A 22,419-nucleotide genomic window follows, 5' to 3' on the forward strand; every position below is an offset into this window, starting at 1 on the left:
CAAACATTAGATATGCCAGTATTCATGCACATGTTCTGATGGAAGTTGGGAGAATGTGCTTTATTCGCCCAGCAGAAAATGGAAGATTTTAAGTATGGCATGGCAGGGTAATAGCAGGCCTGAGAGTGGCAGAAGAAAAGAAAAAAGGCAGAATTTTCTTCTTCTAGCAGAGTGACAGCCCTTCTGAGAATGGTTGTTGGTTGGGTACTACAGAAAAGCACTTAATTGAAGTGAACTGGGAACAAAGAAGGGACATTTTTGAAGAAGTTCTGACCTACTTTATATTTCTAAACAAAATTCTAAGTATGGAGTGATTAGTAAATTGCACCATGGCAGGATTAACCCTGGGAGATAATGTGACTCAGCTGCTTTCTTTGTGGTTCTCTCCCCTTGCCAGATAATCCTAACAGAAAAATCCCAGCCCTTTCCCAGCCAGTTCAGATCTGCTCGTACAGAAAAGATGGGGGATGTTCCTTACTTCTTTATAAACATCACCTGTTCCTTTATCAAAAATCTCGGAACTGATGAATTTTGATGGATTTATTAGAGCCCACCTTAGTAAGCAGGGAGATCCCATGCCAAAGCCTGTTTTTACAGCAAAAATGTGAAGCCCATAACCTGAAAGGCACCCTGGAAAGGAGCTGCAAATTGATCTAATGCCCTCCTCCTTCTATAACTATGTAAACTGTTCACAGATAATTATTTGCTGTAATGGATAACACATGTTGAAAGCCTATTACAGCTAGATTAAACATTTAACAAGAAACTAGACCAAATCTTTCTTTTTGTTTGTAAAGTTAAACGGTTCTTATTAACCAAAATGTACTTTTAATTCCCATTCAGTCCACAAAACACAAAGTTGCTAAATAATGGAAACACAAAACCTAAAAGCCAATAAAAAGATGATTTCCATCCCGCTTGTTTGCATTCTTTCAAGATAAATCATGTCTCATAAGATTGCTAATGTGGAGTAATTTGTTTTGGTTTAAGATGTTTTCATACTAAGTATCTGAGCTGCTTTAGCCTGTGAGACTTTTTTTTTTTTAAACATTTTCATCTGACTTTGGATAGGCAGGAAAACATAACTCATGGGAATAATCTATCATAATATTACATTTACTTATTACTGCAGCACTGCTTTATGAGTATTAAAAATTGCTATGCATGTTATTGTCTCTGAACAAATATTTAAGATCAATCTGTGGTAACAACATATGGTAAATAATCTATGATATATAACTTTTATAAACAACAAAATCAGTGAAGATCACATTTAAATAAACACCCCTATTGTGCAGGAAAATAGGGAACTTTATAAACACAGGATTTTACTTGAGAATTGGAATATAAAGTTGTTTGGAGACTAAAACACTGAGAATAATAAGGACAGATGGATGGGTGCTGTTGTGGAAAACATGAACTTACTTTATAGGGTCTCATAGGCAATTCCCAGATCTTCTTGAAGCTCTCTCTGCAGAATGTCCTACTTGTATAGGAGGATGTTCCTGAAAATACTCAATGATCTATTGCACCTTCATTTTGTGGTACAAAAGGAACACTTTTGCATTCCAGAAGAGGTGAATGATGATGACAATTTCCAGTAAAAGGAAATGTTGCTCCAAGTGTTACCCAGTTTGGGAGCACTGGCATTCCCTTTTCCTCAAAAGTCATCCTGATGGCCTTTCTACAGGGCAATAGTATGTCGTGCTTACTGCCTGAGTGCTGAATGCAAAAAAGGACCAAAACTCTTAACTCTGCACTGAATATCTCATGGGCAGAATCCCACTTTCACATGGAGGTGTCTCAGCATCAATGTAAAATGTTTTTTGCTTGCTAGGGAAAGTCAAGAACTGAACTGTAACTGTCAAGACCATAACATAAGCAACAAACAGATCTTTGGTGGCAGGGGGACAGGGAGGTCACAGGTATTAAAATTACTATTTATGAAGTATCTCACACCAGCCCTGAATATTATCTGGGATAGGCGATTGCCACTCTTCAACCACATTCTCACTTCTTGGGAGCTTCAACCTCCACTGCTTCTCTGACAAATCATTTCAAATCAATACTAAAAATGCCTGCAAGTTCCCAGTCACTGCTATTACACTATACTTCAGCTCAGTTCCTTCAGGGGATTTAGTAATCAATTATGTTTTCAGTAACATGGAATAGAAATCTTTTCAATAAAAGCATATCTATGAAAAAATACCCAAATTATTTCAAATACGCTGACATTGCTAAATTACATGCTTTCCTTTACATCTTCTAATTTGCACATACACACCTTCACGTGTGGAAACTCCTTTAATCTGAAAAGGTGCTTTCTTCTTAATGCTTATAATTACTAAATACTTCTGATGTGACACCAGAATGTATTAATAATCATTCACAGAGAATTTTTTTCATTTTACATATTGTGAGCCCAATCCTACAACTTCTTGAATGGTCTCATTAAAGGATGTATAGGAGCCTAATCTGTAAACAGAACAGAGTAGAGATGCGTTTTGGGATAAGAATCAGTACATTTGGGAATGCTGAGGATGGGGAGAAGGCAGAATTGTAATACGGAGAACAGTAAAGCCTTAGACCAAGAATGGCATGGAGCATTTATGCATATCTTTTCAGAAATCCTCATGAATACTCTTCTCAAGTTCAACTTGACTGCAGAAAAGAAGTCATGACATCCAAGCTCATGACACCCCCAGAACAGGATCAACTGGGAACATCAGAGAAGAAGATGGGTCTATTATCTCTGCCTTCAAGCTTCTCTCTAAGAGGTTTGGATGAAACATGTTGCAGATCACACCAACCAACTGCAAAGCTCTGTACAGGAAACAGATGTTTGACAAGATCTTCCAGTGGCTGAGGAGTAAAGAACACTGCATTAAGTGCAGACTAATGAAGGCCAATAGGCATCAGAAAGGTAATTCTCTTTAAAGTGTCCATTCACAAAACTGCTTGAGCTATAAGCTTCAATAACTTGTAAAAGAATGAACAAATAACAGTTTTCTTTCAACAGTATGACAGGTAAAGAAAAAATGCACCAGCCAGTGACATCCCAGAGACAGACAGAATCCATTAATTCCAGAGGAAAGGTCCTCACCATATACTTTATCAGATTGCATTATTTTTCTTATTTATTACTATACAAAGTGGTTAAAAATTTTATTTGACTAATTTCTTCCTCATACTTCCCCTATATCTTGCTTTTAGTAACTAAGTCAAACAACTTTTCCTCTCTTTTACTTCAAACTGGCTTGACAGTCCAGTAGCATGTAAAACAAACAAACAAACAAACAAACAACACCTTTGTACCTCCCATCAGTCATGTTAATGTGTCATGAAATACCCTATGAGTTGTTTATACTCTTACATACAACTACACTCCTAATTCTATTAGACAAACAGGGTATGACTTCTAAATGCTTTCACATATTCTTTATATTCTAGCTTTTCTGCCTCCCCCGCTCTTCATGACAATCCAATTTGCAGATAATACAAGATACATATTTCTAGTTAAAATATTTGTCTCTTATCTGTCACACACCAAGTCCTGGTCCCACTGGTATAGACAGTAAAGCACTCACTCATTTATTTTGTGTAAACTTCTATAATCCACACATAATTTACCCAATCTTAGTTATTAATATCCAAATCTCTTTGATAATTCAAATAGTTCTGCAAACACCATCATTCTTCTAATCTCTAAACATCTAATGAAAATGCAAACAGCATGAATTAAAAAAAAAAAAGGAAAAAAAAGTATATGTCGGATGCAAGATAAAAGCTGTGCTAGTAATTATTTAACACATATCTCCAGGAATCTTAGTAAGTTATGTTTTTGCCCATAGTCATTTAGCATCTAACTGTACCCAAAGTCCAGAAAGTTCCTTACAACATAAGGGGTTGTAAGCAGTGCTCTCCGGGACAAAAACCAAATTTAAATACATATTGCATTGGTTCATGTTTGCCATATTAAAATAATCCAGCCTAACAGGAAGAAAAAGGCCACGTGATTACAAGTATAGTCACCCTTTCTTTTCCAAGCTGCCTCGAGGCAGACACTCCAAAACATTCAGGTCGTTGTCACTGAAGTAAATCAGAACTGCACGACACTATGATCACTACCTTCTAAAACCAGTGCACAGGAGTTAAAGGAATGATGCTGAATTTCCTCAGTATCAGAGTAATTTGATGAGCCTTCTGAGATGCGGGTGGAATTGCTGTCCAGCTGTTGCTTTCTCCCTACTTCTGCACAACAAAATGGAAATTAATTTCTAAAATCTTTTTCAGCAGTGAAGATCTTGGATGCAATAGGGAACCTGGTTCACAAACTCATTTCAAATCATAAACTTAGCAAATGTGTCTCACGCATCCTACATGCAAACATGCATTAACACTGAGGGAAACTATCAGCAAGTTACTCATAAGGAAATTGTTTAAAATGAGATATTTAAAAGTGAAAATGAAATTGTGACGCTGTAGATGAACTATAAACTGTATTTTGAAAGTTCTAGATCAGAATAAATTAAAGGAGAATTGGATACGTAACTATGAGTCAAGAAACAGTTGTGCTTTTTTTTTTTTTTAGTTATTTAACATAGCTTTAGAAATCATCCACTAATTCTCCCCCCGTACCTGAAAAGCAGCATAAATCAGTGGGAAAATTATAGGATGGGTTGACTACAGCTTCAGAATAATTGTCTAACTATAGATGTCAGCAGAGATTTTCACGATTCATATAAAACCATGCAGATAGGCATTCTAAGCTCTGATTCAGGAAAATGCTTGGGTATTCAGGATATCATTTCACAGGTACTGAATATTTAATGAGGATGCCTTCCTCAATGCTCTGTGGCATTTTCACTTAAAGATCTGAGAATAAGACAACTAAGGCATATTTTAAGTGAATTTCTTCATCAACATCCAATTGACTTTAGTGATCCACAGCTGGTCAACCAAGCACATATTTTGATTGCCATATTGCAGAAATAGAAATTTGTTGTCTCATGTTAGGGCTGCTGCGTAAAAATAATTATTAGACTCCCTTCACTGATCATTTAAAAGGATGAAAAATACCACCTCTCCCTGGTGAGTGACCAAGTTCATCTCTAGTGAATTATTTTATAAAATCTTGGTGGGGAGGAACAGAAGGGTGGGGGGTCAGTCAGTTGATATTGGAAACAACGATCCTTGAACAGTTCTCAGGAAACTTGCAAATAATTTAATGCAGATTGGACTGCTGTGAGGAGCATTTTTGTTTAACAGATACTGCCTTAGAGATCACATATGTAATCTAGCATTATAGCTACACATTCAACACTAAGGTTTACTCCATCAATACAACACTTATGAAATTTTAGGTGAAAACACAGGAAATATGCATAGAAACACATTGAAGATTCAAGCGACAGTCAAGTCTGGCAGAAGTCTATCACCTAGTGACAGCTTCCTCTTCTCTCAGTTCTTAGGAATGATATATGGAGAAGTGAGTGAGACAAGTCCTGGGCTTCACTACCGTAGGAAGAAAATGGTTCCCAAGAGAAAACCTGGGAGTGAGTTTAAATATTTTGATATAATGACCAAAGAAGTCATAAACATTTTTAAATGGTTTCAGATTGGTCAAGCCAAATATATTTAATGATATTTGATGGATAAAAGGCTAAACTCGCTGATGGAGACAGAAAACAGTAATAGGAAAAGACAATATTTAAAAAAAGTATCAAGGAAAGGAGTGAAATCTAAATTTTAACTCCTATCTCTAAATCACCCACTGCCTGGTTAGAGGGAGAGCTGTCTGGTGTGTAAGAACTGTAATTGTAACCTCCTCTTTTGAGTTTGGTGCTTGTTTCCCTAAAACACAACTGTCATGTGCTTGGGACATCTTAGTCACTGTGTGTTATTGAACACTGCATATGTCAAAAGAAAATATCACCAGTAGGAATACCATAGCCATCATATGAATGTCAGTACTTTGAGGTAACATATGCAGTGGGAAATCTTAACTAAACTAATGGGAATCAGAAGTAAGCAAAAAGCTAGGAATTAATCATTCTTTTCTATGATTCCCACTATGTAGTCAAACTTCTATCTTTCTTCTTTCTAGCTTGATTTCTCTTCTATGTCCTTCCACTTACTGGAACAGGAGTTTTAGCAACAATGGTGTAATGAAAGGTATGTGTTCATGAAAGGGATGAAGCAGATGGAAAAGCTACATAAAACAGTGACTTAACACCATCACTGTAAATGGTTTGCTAAGGTAAGAAAACTGTAAGCAAAAATCTGAACAGTTAGGAAGTAATGTCTTATGTTACGAGATGTCCTTACAAGAGATCTAGTGACTTTTATAAAATAGGCATACAGCTGTACAGCATGGGACCCATTAAGGCTATAATGATGTTTAGATGAGCTTCGATACGGAGCTCTCAAGACAGCTTTGAATTTATTCCCAACATAAGAAGGGTGAAAGAAGCCAACAACAGGAAGAGATGATACAGATCATAGTGGCTTTGCTGTTTAATTCATGAAGTAACTCCATCTAATCAAAAAACACATCACCATTGAAGAATTCTCCGTTCTGTACTTACTTGTAAAATGACTGTATCTACTGAACTCTAGTATATACACTTGTGAAATAGAAATCTAATCTTTCTGCAGAGGTAAAAACCTGTATGATATTTCCCTGTGATGCTTATACTTACAGTTAGGGTTGCCTCTCAAAACAATTTACATAGAGTTTTAGAAAGTATGTTCTCAGAAAGACTTTCTCACTTAGGAAAAAGACAAATGTTTTTGCAAAATAAAAGTCAATAGGATAGGATCATTGTTAGAACTGAGTTTTTGAAGACTATCTGTTATTAGCCAATGGCTTGAACAAATCCTTGCTCAAGACCAATGCCCTTGTACATTCCTTTACTCTCAGGAACATCGTGAGGACACACTGAGTCTATAAAATGTCCCAAGGTTTTTACATGAAAAGTGCAGTATCAAGTACTATTCATACTGTCTTCATTTATTGACGTTGAACAGAATTTTCTTGCCAGATACCAGTACTTCTTACAGCAAAATGATCAACTGAAAACCTTAATTGCAAAATGTTTTTTAATTCTTTACAATTATATCCATACCTTACAAAAAAAACGCTTGGTTTAATTTCATTTCAGTGCCAGTATATTTACTGCCATACACAGATGGACAGAGCAGTCCCGAATGATATGCAAACACAAGCCAGACCAACATCTTCCAGAAGACTTCTGCTCTTACCAGCTCTGATGACACTGCACATGCCCCCATGTTAAAAAGCACAAGTCATTGCTTTTTCCTTTCCTTTCCTTCTTCTTCCTTCAAAAGGATCAAGGATCAGCTGGCAGACAACCGAGTTACATCTTAACTTCCTGTTCATGCGCGTCTGAACCCAAGTCAGAGCGAAGAACAGCTTTGTAAGAATGGACAGATGCTCACCAACATATTGGCAATTTACAGCTCATTCTAAGTGAGAATTCAGCTCTGTACAAATAATTTCAGTGGTAACTCTTAATACCTGCATTAGCCCCAACACGGAACAAGATGTCATACCTGAAGAATTCAGTAATAACTTGTTTTTCGAGTACCTTAAAATAACACTTGTCAAAGCATTCAGGTTATTTTTACAATAATTTCTCATGTTTCTCACTTATATGTTCTTCTCTTAGTGTTTTCTAATGAAGATAGACATTGTAGTGACATTGGCTAGACCTTAGCAAAGTTCCCTCCAGCAAGAGAAACATGAGCAGAGAAATCAGTTTAGCGCATGGACAAATTCCTAGAGTCCCTTCAGAAGCTTGCATCATAGACCTAATTTCATTTTTCCCCTTCACCTTGTTAAATAAATGCCCTATAATGCCAGAATACATTTGGCGGAGAGAAGGGTGAAAGAATGAAAAAGAAAAAATGACCACAGTGATGATAATAGGGAGGCATTTAGTCTCTGACTACCATAGAAAACAGGTAAGAGGCAGCAGTGGGGTCTTGTACACATTGCTCAAAGTAATTAAAAATTTATTGATATAAAAATGGAAAGCCTATTTGATGAAAACAAAGCCCTACATCAAAGAGAAATCTATGTTATAAACCCACAATAAATATTTTATCATAATAATCCTCATACCTCTGAAAACTATATTCTCAAGAAATGCCAGGAATTCTAATTCACTTTTTATTTATTCATTTTATTTTTTATGTTTATTTTTTCGTCTAAAACAAGTGTAAATTCAGTTCAGTTCCAGTGAAGGAACCAAGAAGGTTTTTTTTGTTTGTTTGTTTTTACACTTTAACTTCATTTTTAAGCTTTGGCCTGAAAAGTTGCCAAAAATTATTCGACTTTCAGAACAGAATTCCACGGTGCCTTTAAACAGTGATAAAGTTCGTTAGCAAACTCTGCATTTAGGAAAACACAAACTTCTACTGGTCATTTTCTCCAGCTGAGTAAGAATACTTTTAGTCATTTCAGAGAAAGTTCATTTACACTTCGTTCAATTTGACCTTTGTCTGTAAAGATAAAACATGAGCTATCTAAATTAAGCTGATAGGGTTTTAGAAAAGATATTGCCTCTGTACTTCCCAAATATTGCACCTCACAGGAGTTTTCAGACTCAAATTGCCATTACTGCATTTGAGGATCTTAGAAAAGCTAAGTACTTTAACTAAGTCTGCAGATTTGAAGGACATTGGTTAAATTGCATAAAACTATGCAGATGGTTTCATTCAGAATTTAAATGGCTTTTATTTCATCTATCTTAATTCACCTTCACTGTAATTTAGATCAAACCAAATTAAGATCAATTTAATTTTGAATAACATTGCCTATACGGAGATTTAGCATTGCTTAAGTTGCTAAAAATAATTCAGTCCCCACATAGACACCCTTGCAGGATGTAATTACACATTAAGCAGCAAAACCATTAAGAAATGGCCACGTCCCTCTGACATCTTCTGCCCATGCCAGCTGCACCTGTCCCCCACACTGTGGCTTGTCACCCACAGCTCTGAAATGATCCAAAGGGAAAACAACCTTCCCAAGTAAAGCTGCTGCCAAGAGCAGTGTGTGGCACTATCCCACACTTGGCGGTTACACACAACAGAGCAGAAAAGCTGGGCTGACCAGTCATTGTCTCTTGGTGTCCGTGTTGACTGAGTCTGGTTACGTTTGATTTCCCCCACACACACACTTCCGTGCACCCTGGCACTTACTTTAATTACTGCAGAGCACTTTTCTTAATACTTCTGCAAGTTAAATTATTTAAAACAGTAAAAACAAGCACAGTCTTAAACAACTTTCTCAGACTTGTGACTTGATCGTAACACCTCTTTCTCTCTTCGCACAATCCATTACCTATCCGATACGCCTGGGACCAGAATAAACGCTATCCCATGGGGCTCACCCATGTTTAACCACAACTGTATGGCACTCCACTGTACTGTTTATGCCAGTTTTAGTGCCTCAGGAAAGAAAATCCAGATTATGATGCTCTTGAAAGATATTAGTGTCCAGATGAAATCACCTGCAGCTGCTGTTAGCATTACAATTCCTTAGTGCTTTCAAATCCATACAGCCAAGGACCATTTTACATACAAAGTAGTCACTACTTTATAACACATAACTGCCAAAAGATGCTTCAAAGGTCTGTTACGGACCATTTTTCTTTGAACTGCAGTGCCTGCTAAAGTAGATGCAAATTTCATTGAAGTTGTATTTGATTTTGGCTCACAGCTTCTCACAGAGAGAACAAAATATGTAAAAGACATCATGCTTGCCAGATTAAGGGTTCCTGACTAGCTGACTCAAATACAGATGGGAAACACAAAAGCTAAGCTTTGATTTCTGTTGGAATAAGTATACGAACATATCTACATTCACAGTAACCTCTTCGGTATCACCTCCCAGTAGAGTCTAACAAGCAGGAGGACTCTCTGGTCTGCCTCACAGGGTTTTCAGTATATGAAAGCTGATTCACAGCGTTGAGATGATGCAGGTAATGTTACGAGCTCATAGGTCTGGTCTGTGCAGGATAAACTTCAGGCATTAATGCATGTATATATTGCTACAGTTGCCTTCACATCCAAGCTGAAATGATGTGTTCCATAAAAAACTTGGAGACAAAGGCAACTCTAGCAACATATAAAACTCCATAATGCCTGAAGTTTATCCCACACAATTTTAGAATACAAGAGCTGATGTAAGAATCCGCAAGTTCTCATCAACACCAAGGGGTTTATTTAGGTTTGAATAAATATCAAGGCTGTGCATCAAACCATGCCCTCGTTATGCAGAGGCATATGAATTGTTTACCGACTGAATCTGAGAGGTCCTGCTTTAAACAGGGAGTTGAAATGACCTCCAGAGGCCCTTTGCAACCTACACCCCTCTGCAATTCTACAAATAGCCACAACTGATGGCAGCATGTAATTATAAATCAGAAGCAACTTCCTTCAGATAGGAACTATTCTAACGCAGCGACCGTTCTATTAACATTAGTTCCAAACTTTGGGTAAAACACCACCACCATGCCCCTGCCTGCTCCCCTCCACCCCCACCAATTCTGCCACATTCAGCTAAGACACTGGGGATGGTCTAGCGACCCGAGAGGGCTGTTGGCTTTCCTACGCAAAGGGAACCTTGCGACTTGGCACAGTTAAAACTGCCAGATACAAGGGCTACAGTTACAAATGTTTACACATGGAAAAATCATCCAGTGTTATTAAGTTCCTTCTTGTGCATGCTTAACAAAGGAAACTGGGTGCACAGAACACCAGCACAACAGAAAATTATCTTAAGTGTTCTCTGTATCAAAATCACCTCAGTGCTGCATGTCTATTCTTTTACTTGTAGCTTTTACAACAAAGTGGTTATTAAATTAACCACCACACTTGCTGGTAAGACAGAAGGAATTTTTAATCAAGCCCCACTAGGTAAGGGGATTTAGTCCCTAGCAAAGATGTAAAGAGAGAAGTCCTATATTAAAAGCTGTACTCAGAGTAATGCAAAAAACAATAAAACTGTCTAGTCTGAGTTTCGATGTAGACGGATTTGTTGAAGGGTTGTTTTTGTTTCTTTTTTGTTTTTCTTTTTACTTTCGCAGGCATTGCCATATATGTGTACAAAGTTTACATCTTTCAGATAATATAGGTGTTTCAACTTTCAGCAGAACTTTAATTTTATGGGAAAACACACCTGAGGAATAACAGACAAAGGAAATTTCCAGGTCTGGACACCTCTGTCAACACTAGTGCTTTACAAAATACTGTACTCAGCAATGCTCAAGTGACAAGTCCAGCTGCCACTGATTTTAACTGAGCTGGGTTTTCCAGAGGCTTTTACTATCTCTCCCTCCTTCCTATGGTCTAGTCTGAAGCAATTTCAGGTAGAGGATTCCCTTGCTGCTGGAGAATCATGATTTCAAGCCTACTACGTGACACCTTCCTTTTCTTGTGAAAATAGCTGTGAAGTTCACAACAGTTCCGTTCAAAAGAATCTTAGTGAAATCAGATCTTAAGCTGACAGGTAACTATAATCTCACATGGCATTAATGGAGTCTTCCTCAATTGAAAAAACGTGTCTAATTCTAACACATTTGTTTTGCAGAAAAAAAATCAATGCCATTAATACTTTTGTAAACAAGTGGGGTCAGATTCAAACAGTCTGACCAACTCATGATAGGGTGCATTAATCAAAAGTCTATCATTTACTATATCATCATTGTGACATTTTTACAAGAATCAATATCCTGGATAATGTCATGCTTTTATTACTAGCTGCCCTTCTAAAACAAGTCCTGTTCCACTCCAAGCCCCACATCTCCACCTTTTTTTGTAGTAAGTGGATGTGATCCTATTGTTATTTTCAGAGAAGTAACTTCATTAAAATTAATACTACTTGAATCCATTGAAATAATTCTCTGCCTACTCACTCAAGGGCATTTGGAATCCAGAGCATTAGGTTGAATTAGTGGCTCACTTTTCCTATTGCTCCACCTGAGATCATCTTTGATATTGCTAGAAGCAATAAACATTACTAATCAAACATTTTATTACTATACAACTAAATTCACTAACGGTTCTAAGTATTTTGTATGAAATAAGCAGTATAGGAAACATGAGGTGGCTCAAGTTTTCTAGGATTTCAATTATTTATTATGTACTTCAGTTAAGTTTCATTTGACGTTTCCTAATCAGAAATCCAACGATCCCTATGACAAATAAAAAGCAAAGAGCGTACAAGCTAATTTAATTTGAAGAGCAAGTCAGTTCAGTTGAACATTGAAATCTATTTTATGTATTTTCAAATGAGCTCATTTGCAAGCAGTAATGTGTCAGTTTCTCCTGCTTGTCCCTCATTTCTCTGTCACCCGTCACAGCAAAAATCATTAAAAGATCAAAATTTAATCACATAGAAATTAAGGTCACTAAGAGGCATACAATGGATGCCACTCCCTTATGCGAATTTGGAAGCTTTCTATTTCCTAGGTTATCAAGCCATTTGAAAAAGCTTATCACCTGCTCACAGAAAAAGTCATAATTTACATGAAAGAAGGATCTCAGCATGCAGTGTTGATAGCAAGGCTCCACAGCCGATTTCTGCTGCAAAGCCTGCCATTGGAGACCAGGATAAAATTTTATTTTGGCTGAGAGCTGGCTAACTGCAAACCTGAACACCATCTTATTTTTTAAGAGCACTCATTCCATTAACATCAAGGTTCAGCAAATAACAGGAGATTTTGCTGCGTTCCTTGTACTGTAACCCCTCAAGGGCAATGGGTTTTCCTCATAAAAATTGTTGTATTCCAAAAGCTTGAGATTTCCTGTGTAGCTGCAATATATTTCAGGTTGCTGTTCTCCAATTACTACTACTGTGCATCTAGAATAATTTCACCACAGTATGAAGTGGGTACCAAATACTATGAAGGCATTTGGGCTGTTGTGTGTCCTCTGTGCTTTTTTGTATGGCTACATAAGACGCAGGGGACAGAAAAGTGCAACAGTTTGTCTCCCACTGTTCACTGTTGAGGTTAAAATATTTATATTCAATTAAAAAACAACTTCGAAAGCAGAAGTGGCAAGTATCACATGCCACGTGATGAAAGTTTCTCATTTAGATATGCTGACCTCTTTGTCCTGTGCACAGCTACAGTCACTACAAGTTCTGGGGGAGTTTACAGATTTATGTGAACCATAGTTTCAGTTGGTCACTCCAGGTTACGTCTCAAAACGAAATTCCTAACTTTTTAACCAGACCAGAAGATAAAACCAGAAAAAATAATTGCACATGATATGAAAGATCTACTGAAACAGCAGGTTACTGTTTGAACTTCATTGTAAAAATAAGTCCCTTTCAATCTTAAGTTTCTGCTTCCATCCCAAACAATCAGATTCAGAGATCAAGACAGCTAGAAAAGGCAGCTTCAATACAGTGTTCAAAAACCAAACCTCAAGAGACACTGCCCTCTCCACCTGCAGAAGTGACTATAGCACAACTCCGGGTGTTTGCCAGTGTAGGCCATCATGAAATTGGCAGAGAAGTGGCAGATCCTGGCATTTTAATTGAGATGAAAACAGAGAATGAGACTAATGAAGAGGTGGAATATGGGCAATAAAAATGTACCCACATCACATATGCCAAGTAAACAGAAGAATGCCTGGTACCTCAAGCTTGGGTCCTGAGAATAAGGAAAATTGCACAAAATTAGCTGGTGCGTACATTGCAATGGACAGCCTCAAGCAACACACTAATTTGCTGGGTTACAAAGGTTACAGACCACAAAACCCAATTAAGACAAAACTACCTGGAACAGAACTAGCTAAACATGTACATGAAAGAGGTAGTGCACATGCAGGAAGAAAAAGTGCAATATACTTGATACTATTTTGTGTCTTTTTTTTTTTTTGCCTTTCTCAAGGGCCAATAACCACAGTGATTAACCATAAGCCCTCCTTGTACCACAGAACTATTTACAGAATTTGTATAAAATGCACTGAAAACAAAAAAAAAAGTTTTGTTTGGGTTTTTATTTTTGTTTTTAAACAGTTTCTTCATCTTTTTACCTTCAGAAATGCACTAAAACATCATAGCATTAGACTTCTGGCAAAACAACAACAAAAACACACAAAACACCATACCATAAAACCATGGAGCTTGCATGTACGTACAAGATCGCAGCAGAGTCACCTTACAGCTATTAAGAATTACTTCTCTGTATCCTAAAAGGAATTAGGGAATGGCTTTCACATAGGGAGCCCACAGAATTCAATATTGTTTTTTCTCTGCTGACCTGATTACATGAAGTATTAATAGAAGTAGTGAAGGTTATTGCTTAACAGCAACATTAAGAGTTACATCCAAAGTTACATAGTTCCTGTTGATGACTTTTAGCACTTGGTATTAATTTCACCCATTTCTCTGCAATGCATGAAATTCTTATGTATTAATCCATTCAGATGATCTAAAGTGTCTTCCATATAGAAATCTTCAAGTGAAAATTATTTATGAGGTGTCAAGTGAACAGTATTACTGCTGTAGTAGACCAGTAGAGACATGAGACATTAAATTTTAAGAAACTGACACGCCTTTTTAATTAGAAATGCCAACATATGACATTTTTATTCCCAAGAAAATTGATTTATTATAGATCCATTTAATTTTGGGAAAAAGCTGATGAGAGGAATTCTGATTCACAGTCCACAGAGGTAGATTTTCCTAACACAGTGCAGTACAGTTTCTGATCACTCATGCAGAGTAACTTGATATAAATGAAATGCACAAACCCCTGTATATCTGAGTAAGCAGCAGTTGTGTAGAACAACTGATCTCCATCCCCATTCTGATTCCTCATTTCCCACCTGGGACTGTGTAAAGCACTTTTTAAGCAGTCCTTTTAGTAGTTAGAAGAAAACTAATGATTTTGCCACTAAGAGTGATTCCAGTGACCAGCAGCTGAACATTTTATCAAAATAAAAGAGACGAATTAAGAATAAACAGAATACACACACTCCTGACTTTCAAAACTTTTATACATGGCAGCATTATCTAAGAAGGGCTATTCATACACAGCAAATAGAGCTCCTTCTCCAGCTGTGTAATACTGTCCTTAAGCACTGATCAGATAGACTTAAGAGTTTGTGTTCCTGCGATTTTTTTTCCCTTTCAAATATCTAAGTAATTCCCTACATTAGGGTACTTAAAACACTGGATTAAACTGCTCTAATCGTCACTGTAAAAGTTAGCCCACTGATTTCAACCATGCTACAAATTTATTTTCTTCCTTAACCAAACTCATAACTGTGAGATATATGACCAAATGGTAGCCTCCCAATAAATTAATTGCAGCGGCTGATAAATCCACATAACCATAGTACAAGAGAGAATTCCAGATTGGCATGTGAATTACTATTAACGTCAGGAGGAAAGGATGAGGTACACAATTCACCACTGACCAAAAAAACCCCACCAGGACTAACAGGGTACTGCTCGACTGTTCGGGGCAGTTTGGGGAGCGCTTGAGGCCAAAGCCCACCAGCAGTGATCCCTTCAGTCTGAGTAAAACAAGAGCTGGCTTATTCATATGACTGTGTGACAGTTTATATGAAACTTCGTGTTATTTTTCAACATGTAACAGCAAGTTTGTGTTTGAGCTTCTTTGCAGATAGTCAGTGCTCTCATTTTTGGAAAATATGAATGCTTCTGCAAAACAAACACAGCAAAACCTGCTCATAATGGGCACCAAAGGGACTTCTACTTTTCAACTCTTTGTAGCAGCTGCTTGAATAAAGGAGGGTAATTAGATCCCAGCACTCAGACAGCTGAGATTAACTTACTGTGAGACATAGCTATGCCCCAAGTGAAGAAAGCAAAATAAATAGCACTGGCCTAAGGGTACCTCAGACATACTGACATAGCCTTCATGAGGTATTAGTATGGCAATTTCCACCTATGTGGGATGAACAGGTGAATCTTCTGCTGCAGTGGGGTTGGGATGTACACAGGAAGTGGTGGAGGAGTGATTTGGAGCATCTGAAACATATCTCAACTTGAATATAATATACAGGAAGAGAATCTTCAAGGGAAAGATACAGCAAGAAAGTCATAGCAAAAAAGGGAGACAAAGAAAGAATAATGAAAAAGAGCTAGAAGACTCTTCCAGAATTAGAGGCAAAAAAATAGTCTAAAGGTTCCTTTTGCACCTTCTTTAAATCCAAGTTATTGCTGTTGCACTACAGCTATGACTACACCGGAAGTTTCCCTGTGTCATTGCAAGTGTTTTTGCCCAAATTATATACAATGCACATATTTATTCTTCTGGTGCTTGCTTGCTGTCGTTTAAGTGGCAGTTGTTGCTAACTGTATTTCTGTATTTAGAAGGAACATTCTCCCACAGTTTCCTGTGTTGGAAAATAATCCTTGGACATTTGGCACACAGAAAATTGCAATATATCTGCACAGACACAGGTGAAAATAGAGCAAGTGACAGTACAGCAACACAGGATGGAATCTGTTCAGACCACACGCCAATCATATGGCCTAATTGTGCAGCTGACTTACCTGTAGCTGCATCACTGTGGTTACTTCCAAACTGTTCATTTTGGAAGAACTGCAGGAAAATGTTACAAAAATGATATTTACTAGGCACCACTAGTAAGTATCAAAATCTACTGAATGTAAGTGGAAGATGAAGGCAATAGGAAAAAAAAGACAGTTTGTGTCTTTTCTCCTATTGATATTCTGAGATGCCATTTCAAAAGGGCTTATCTCAAAGCATAGAGACACGTGCTAGAGGCTGGGCATAATTATTTAGGCTCACTGAGTCACAGATGTTACCTTTAAGTGGTTTGTCAGTTGTCATGCACAATCTGACAATCATGCTGAAGAGATGAAGTACAAGCAAGAACTGCACATGTACTTTCTAACTATAGTGCTGTATATTGCACTATTTGAGTACAAATCCAAAGAGCAGCTCTTCAGATTTTTATGCTAGTCAGTCATGAAACTCCAGGAGTACCATATATTCATCTGTGAAACACTGGCCTTTTGGCTTACCCACCAGGACTTACCATACAAGACCTGCAAAGCTACCACGCTTCAACTACAAAGCCAAGGATACGAAATACTCAGAATTGTTATCAATATTTTGCTGTCAGACTATGATGTCATTTCAAAGACATTTTTGCACAAGTCTGTCCTTAACAGACAGTTAATCTAATCTTAACAGCCTGGATATTTCTAGTCATGATGCATTTATAAAACTGTATATGTCACTAATCTAAAAGAGTTCGCAGACACTCTGGAGGACAGAATCAAAATTGTTTTGAAATCTGTTCACTGGCGAACTCCATCTTTTCATGGGATCTGTGATGACAAAAAGAGTCAAGGCTGACAGACTGGAAAATCTCTTGCTTTGCTGCAAAAATATTGATGCCCTAGCATCTGCTAAGCCCACCTCTGCAGGTATTTGTTCTGCCCCTCCAGCAGGAGGTACAGCAGGGAGTCAGCATGAAGTTTTCTCTGTAGCACTGTGCTGTACCTCAGGATGTCTGAGACTAGTAAACACAGAATAATTCACTAATTTTTCTTCAGTAACAAATTTAACCAAGTTAGAGTTGATGTAAATTTGTACAGTGACAAACATTAGGCTACTTATGAATTTTAATTTGATGATAATATTTCCGAGGGCAGAGCAATGAAGCATCACTGCTTGCAAACGAGGAGACTAATACTGTGGTATTCTTAGTTAAATGTAGCTACCTCAGCTATTATAAAATAGCACACTATGGTCAGTTATATAGCTGTGTCCAATGTCTTCTAAATCACTTTAAAGAATCCCATAACAAATGCTTCAGATAGAATAACAATGGTAAATCCTACAGAAATAAATCACATTTACAATCAAGACCTATACTACTACTTTCATTGTTTAGACTTGAAGTGACAAGGATTAGAATTTCAGTGAAGCTTTAAAGAACACATACACAATCCTAATGCAGTTTGTCATTTCCATATATTTTCAAAGAGGTCCTTACAATGTTCTTAACTTTTTTTTTTTAATACCGCAGCTATGCCTGATTAAGGTAGATAAACATATTCAAAATAATTCACCTCAATTCATTCCTATAAGGAAAATAATGTGGAAAAAAAAAAGTGTTTTAAGCATACTTGCCCCTAACACATGCCAGAAACTATGTACTAGTAACAGTTGCTTTGAATACCTTAAAAGAATACTGGCTGGACACCCGAAAACAGTTTTAACTTCTTCATTTAAGCCTCTGAATCCCTGAAGCCAAACACTTCACCAGAAAATATTGTAAATTTCTTAAATAAACAAGTTTATCATATTTAAATATAACTGCACAATTTTAAGAAATATTTAATACATTTAGTCTCCTGACATGAGAGGACAGATCTTGCTCAAGCTTTCAGTGGACACTGACTTTAAAAATATGTATCAGCCAGCTAGCTTGAAACATGATTATTCTTAACATGAAATTTGGCCATTTCCTGCACTGAGATATTGAATATTCAGTACAAAACAAAATGACAAAACACAAAAAACACCTTAGTAACTCCAACTTACAGGTATTATTAACAGTTGAATCATCACAAGGTACCTTTGGATAGTTATAAAAAACAGACTGCATAAAAATTCACAAGCTGTTTTCAAATTTAAAACAAATAAAGTCCCTGCAAAATAACAAGTTAAACATGCAAATTCTTCTAGTTACAGGCTTTAAAGTTAAACAAATAAATCATCCTCTGAACTCAGTTTAGGAGAAATTAAAATTCTTTCACCTGAGAATTCATTTGGGGTTATTGTTCATCGTTTCCAATGCCACTGCCTCCTTTGGGCTTCTTTTTGTAAGAACCTTCCAGTCAGGAAGTATAAAATCCTAGTGATAACAAAAAAGTAAATAGATTAAACACGTTATATTATGGTAACATAATTTACAAAAATCAATAGAAAAGCATCCCAGAGGATACTCAATATGTCGTATCAAATTAAACGGAAATGCAAAAACTACCTTTCTGCTTTCTAAGTGCAGAATGAGTCCATGCCAGAAGTGTACATTCCTTCAAAGGACACATCTGACACAAGAGTCCTAAGTTACTAATGGATAGAGAGAACAGTGAATTAAAGACTTGCAAATTAGGCAAGATTGGGAAATGTAATTTAGATGATGGAGTATCTTTGGGGTTTTCACTGAAAAGGAACATACGGAACATATAGACAATCAGTGTCAGATTAACATCTAGATACGATAGGATCACTGAATACACTCCTGCACCATTCAATACTGTTTCATCACACCATGCCCATAAGGTACCTTCCAAATAATTCTTATCAGAGAATGAGCTAATTAACTGAGCAGAAAGACATTCAGAAACTCCTGTCAGTATAATTCAATGATTGAATCTGGCACATAGATTTTAATGTTTTTTTGAAAAAAATAGGTAAGATTTTCAGTTAGTGTATGTTAAGTAGAGATTTACAGATTTCAAAGGCTAACAGTTTATACTACCTAGGATCTGGACAACTATTTCAACAAGTAATGTTTAACTGAAGACTTAACAGATGTTAGTCTCCTCTCTCAAAATCCAAAGGCAAGGAAAAATACCTTCCAAAACAGTCCTGTTTACAATTTTGTCTCAAGGGAGGAAAAAAAAAATACTTCACTAAAAAGCAATCAAGAAAAACAGTTTCCTATTCACAGGAGCTAATTATGTTTACCAAAAAAAAGGAAAAAACTCAGAAATGACTTTCAGTAAAATGCAAATAGTAGCAGAGGGAGATAAATAAAACCCAATAGAATTGCTTGGTGCGATGTTGCAATCACAGCTTTAAGGAGCTGAAAGAGAATAAAAAGAAAGCTGCTTTCCAATAACAGAGAAATAGTGTAACAACTAGCCAGTCAACAGAGGCAGAAAATGGGTAACCAGAGGAGAGTGACAAAATCAGCTTTTACTGACATAGAGAGAAAAAGAAGATAAAAAGGCAGCAGAAGACACTGATGCAAAGAAGTATTTGTAAACACCAGATAAAGAACAGCTGAAGGCAATAACTCAGGCTATAACATGGCTGATAAAGCAGCCCTGCAACATTCTAATCACCTGCAGTCCCCGGACTCCCTTTTTTGAGAGGAACAAATAACTCATCATTTTCATAGAGCAGTAAATTTTGTGCATAACTTTGAAGTGCTCAAATAAGACGTTTCCCTTAGGAATGCAGATAGTTTCCAGGTAACTGAGAAATGGACACTGGAAATAGAATCACAACGCAGTTTGGATAGAAAAATTCCCATATGGAGAGACTCCAACAGCATAGAACTTCATCATTATTAGACTCCTCCTGGTGCCCAGAAGCAGCATCACTTATACTGTTCGACCCCTCACTGGTAATTTCTTATCGTTCCACCTCACCTAAACGTGAAGAGGGGATGTAATATAAGAGAAGAACAATCAGAGACACATTATAAGAAAGAAGTCTCTCACAGCTACCTAAGGATACACAAAATTCAGCAAAGGATTTTTCAGAGGTATCTGAGCATTTTAACTTGCATCCTTCCTAAAGAGCAGACAAGTCTCAAACAGATTTACATGTAACCAGTCTCCCACCCATACGTTTGGTCAAATAAGGGCTTCAGAACCCACCTAAAGGGACATGAATCTAGCTAAAACAGTACGGCCAAGGCCCAGAAGGAAATGTCACTTCAATACTATTAAAACCTGTCTCTAAGCATTTGCCTTCATTGTGTTTAAGTGATCCTGAAACACAGAGAAATATATGGATGGACACTGGGCCAATAATAAATTCAATAACGACGTAGCCTCAGAATGCAGATGGATGAAAAACGTGTTAGAAACATATTAGGCACAATAAAATAATTGAACTTTAGTCTCTGAATAATTACTTTGTTACTAACTGACATTAATTGCACCTTTCCTCTCAAATTTCTGTGAAGTTATTCTCAATCGCATAGTTTCTAATTTGCTCAAAGCCTTGTGAAGCAGCAGCCTGTGCAGTACCACAGGGCAATGCTTCCCATAGCTCCCCCCTGTTCCATTCTAAATGACTCTTCTTTGCACAGATTTCATCCCTCTTTTCTATACATGTATATGAGAAGTAGAGACTTTATACCTACTAAAGACTTTTGTCATTTACATAGCGTATCAAATGTTAAAGCTGGTGTTAAGGAAGAATAAGAATTCAGAGGTTGGAGAAGGCATTCTAGTTGTTGCTATACATAAGAATATCCACACATACTCCCATTAACAGTAACAAAAAAAAAAGAATAGAGGTTTCAGTCTCTTCTCTGATCATACAGTTCTAAAACTGTAAAACTGTCCCAGAACTGACAAACAGCACGCAATTAAACGAACTAGGTCAGAAGAGGAATCAGATCTCTAAACCTCTCTGGAAAGTGCCATACCTGCACACATGTTGATAGGACAGTTCCCTTTACTACAGTGACTATATTGCAAACCATTTACAACTCTTTCCTAGACTAACAAAAAAATAAATGCACTTGAATAGAGCTTCATTCACTGAGAGCCTACCAGTTCTTTTTGCACAAATTCTTCAATTCATAAGAGATTCCTAAGTATTTCCACTGGTCTGTTTGGTCCTTTGCTTAAAAGTAATCACAGTAATCACAATTTTTTTTTGTACATCTGGCAAAATTGCACCAAACGTATTACACATAGCAGAAGACTAGGTTTTAGCAGTTAGCAATACATCATATTTTATTGTGGGTAACAGCAAAATTCAGTTGTGGCTGTCCCAAAACTCTCTATAAACTGACAATCATTCCCACTCTTACAACTCCTGCCTTTTGCTTCTTCAGTTATATTTACATTCCAAGAGAAGCCAAGATAAACACAATTAGGTGACACTAAGTAATTTTTAGGGACTAAATCATTCAACATGAACAAAAATGACAATATAAGACAAAATCCATGTGTGTATGCAGATTTTGTTTGCGTGTGTTGGTTGTTTTTTTTAATAGGTTTTTCTGCTAGATTTCTGATCTGGAAACTGTGTATTGGGAGCCTTAGATCAAGATGCTTAACAGTTACATTTAATGAAAAGAACACGGGGTGATGGGTGGTATAATACCCTTATTGAGCATTGATCAGTTATTAGGAGAATCTTGAAGCATAGCAGCAGCAGGTCCTTGTTTTGAACCATTTTGACCAACAGAAAGACTTGGACGTGGTCTGTTCTACAAGGAAGAAAATATTGTTTTCCAGCATGCCGTATGTGATTTGGTGTTCTTTGTTACCTTGTGTATTTTTTTGCAAGACGCCTGCCAATTTAACATGGTAGCAAGTCTCCAGCAGAAACTGCAAATGGAAAAAGAGCTGTAACCTAGGAAACTTTTCTACACTAGCACTTCTTATGC

At 37.0% G+C, this 22,419-nt stretch overlaps 1 long non-coding RNA gene across 7 annotated transcripts in view; it reads right to left on the reverse strand.

The window, feature by feature from the left end:
- LOC310882273 overlaps positions 1-22,419 on the reverse strand; it is a 247,681-nt gene that overhangs the window by 219,794 nt on the left and 5,468 nt on the right. For 2 of the 7 annotated variants that reach the window (XR_014572877.1, XR_014572878.1), the window contains exons 4-5: positions 18,812-18,909; positions 16,571-16,619 (exon numbers count right to left, since the gene is read on the reverse strand). This is a non-coding gene — a long non-coding RNA (uncharacterized lncRNA). Of the gene's footprint in view, positions 1-13,562; positions 15,713-16,570; positions 16,620-18,175; positions 18,910-19,041; positions 19,128-22,299; positions 22,361-22,419 lie in introns of those variants that run through there. The other 5 variants (XR_014572880.1, XR_014572883.1, XR_014572882.1 and 2 more) reach the window with 5 other exon arrangements.

This window comes from Anser anser (genome assembly GCF_964211835.1).
Source record: "Anser anser genome assembly, chromosome: 15".
NCBI lineage: Eukaryota > Metazoa > Chordata > Aves > Anseriformes > Anatidae > Anser > Anser anser.